General features: G+C 37.1%; 1 long non-coding RNA gene across 1 annotated transcript; it reads right to left on the bottom strand.

Annotated features, from left to right (window-relative positions):
• Positions 1-261: 261 nt before the first annotated feature.
• LOC107834838 (uncharacterized) lies at positions 262-1,183 on the bottom strand. The gene is made up of 3 exons (XR_001660661.1): positions 1,142-1,183; positions 541-610; positions 262-452 (listed from the first exon to the last, which is right to left on the bottom strand). It is a non-coding gene; the product is annotated as an uncharacterized LOC107834838 (long non-coding RNA).
• Positions 1,184-2,474: the final 1,291 nt, after the last annotated feature.

A 2,474-nucleotide genomic window follows, 5' to 3' on the forward strand; every position in this document is an offset into this window, starting at 1 on the left:
GTAACAAAAAACTGTGTTATGATCGATTGAATGCGCTGATACGTCATTGTGCCTGCTAAACACATAACGCTGAGTGGAGTGGTGTACCGCTCCAAGATGGCTGCCCTAAATCTCGTCAGTGACAATAGGCGTGAGCGATCCATGAGGCGTCTATCCTTATATTATGTCTATGGTTTAAACTGCTGATAAAAGGACAGAGGACACAGATGTGGGAAATGTAGCCCCTACTGTATCAAATTGTCATAGGAATAACAGAAAGTTGGCCATTCTAAGGTAAAAACCCAGCGCATACAGCATTCATGTTTATTTTATTATTTTATTTTTTTCATTCAGACAAACAATGTCAGTATTCCAGTATTACTGCAGACAAACTAACATTTCTCCTTCCTACGAACAGCGAGGATCAACGACATAACATTCCTGTTCACTGGACCACTGCACTTTACAGAAACCTACAAAAAATAACAATAGAGCAATTAAATATAGAAAGCATTTGTATTTTAAAGAGTACAGAAAAATGGCAACGAAAATAAGGCTTACAATTTTAAGAACTGATGATGGACGGACTGGAGGCCTGGAGTGGAAAAACATTTCTGGGTGACATCTTTGCCTGTTTATGTTAGAAGTAGAAAAAATAATGTAGTGGAAAATTTTAAGATTACTACATAATTATAAGTAAAACAATGCATAACAGTATAATGATTCTTGTGTAATGCACATGTTCATGAGAATGTCTTCTGAAGCTACTTCTTGGGCCTTGGTATTACAATAAAGTTATTAAATTGTTTGTTCTATGTTGTGTTTGAAGAAGATAAAGAAGATACATGTGCTTGCTATCTGTTCTGTAACCAAGTAGATTATGAAACTATGTGAATGGAATGAAACCCTCCTTATAAAACTGTAAGCTGTATTCTGCTCCAGGCTCTTTCTCCTGGCTGTGTTCAGTGAGCAGAGACTTCAAACGCTGCAAAGCCTTCGAATAAATAGTGATTAAGAATATATTCTTTCTCTGGTTCCTTGAGTTTTTCCTCACTCTTTGTTAAGGAAAATTTCCACAATAGTCAGCAATATCATAGAATCAGTTGATATTAGCATTAACTATGAAGCTGTTTTAAGTATGGACTTAAGGGAGACAAACTACCTTAAAATCTTTCCATCCATGATCTGAACACGCTGATCCTTGCAGGGTGGTGAGGGGGGCAGGTGGTACCCATCTCTATTATTTTCAAAAGCCTTTTTTAAAAAAAGCCTTCCACTATGAAGACGATGTGGAGGTTCATCCTCAGAACTGGTTGGTGATCCGGTGGAGCCACAGCCTCTTCTGACACAGGAAAGTCTTTAGGTTTTTTTAATTCCTGATCTCTGGCTTCCTCTTTCATCTTCAAATGTTTAGACTGCAAAAATATGTTGAAGATAAAAACAATGATGAACAAGTTAAAACAACAGCCTCACAATATCAAAGTCTCTTTGTCATACTGAGCTTAATTAAAACCAGGTTAAGTTTATGAAGAAAACTATATTAAGTCACAACTAACAGAGCCTCCATGCAGTTATAACTTGAAGCTTAGTGATTGTTATAGCAATAATCATAAAAGTCACAATAAAATTGATATAACTATTTCTGAAACCAACGTAAGTTTGTTTATATGTGTACTGCACTGTTTATAATTAAACAAAGATAATTAGCATTTTGAAGCAAACTAACTACCAGCTAGCAACACGTTAGCTGCCTTTGTCCCTTCGGGCTCTATTGGTGACCCACATTTTATTTCCATCCGGTTCTTGTCCAGTTGAGTTGTTGTCTAACCCGGACTAGGACATCACCAGCTTGAATTTACCAAAATTGATTGAATTTTTCATGTGATGCTTTGTGTTGGACGTGCTTCCTGTGTAAGCAAGGTGTTTTATCTTGGCATCAAACAGAAAATGTCAGTTGCTTTCTATCTAACTAGATTTTTTGCCCTCCTTTTTATTTGTCAAGAACCCAGAATGTAAATTGGGATTTGCAGTCCTTCCGTAACAGAATATGTTTGGTCATGTCGGGGATGTGACAAAAATACGGCTGAGAGAAACAAAGGAAACCAAAAGAACCCTCTCCTCTGTTTGGTCTTTATTCATTTTAAATATTATTGAGATTTAGGTATGAACTTTACATCTCATCCCCTGCAAATGAAGACTGAAGAGGTGTTGCAAATTACACCGTCAATATTCAAGTTCCTTGGAACTTTACTTTAAAAGTAGTATGCGTTTGAAGATGCAGAATGCTGCAGGGCATGTCAGTGGCTTGTCAGTGCAGGTGAGTTACAATGATCTTAGTTGACAGACACTTCATGACCACACTGTTCATCACCAGACTTTTCTCAGGGCTCCTCTGAGAAGTTAGTCAATAAAAAAACCTGCCTGTTTTGAAACATGCAAATTTGACCAAATGACTGTAAAGTGCTTCATTCATGGGAGTATTTAACAGAGAAGAC

The sequence above is a fragment of the Poecilia formosa genome, unplaced genomic scaffold, assembly GCF_000485575.1.
Source record: "Poecilia formosa unplaced genomic scaffold, Poecilia_formosa-5.1.2 Scaffold792, whole genome shotgun sequence".
NCBI classification, from domain to species: domain Eukaryota; kingdom Metazoa; phylum Chordata; class Actinopteri; order Cyprinodontiformes; family Poeciliidae; genus Poecilia; species Poecilia formosa.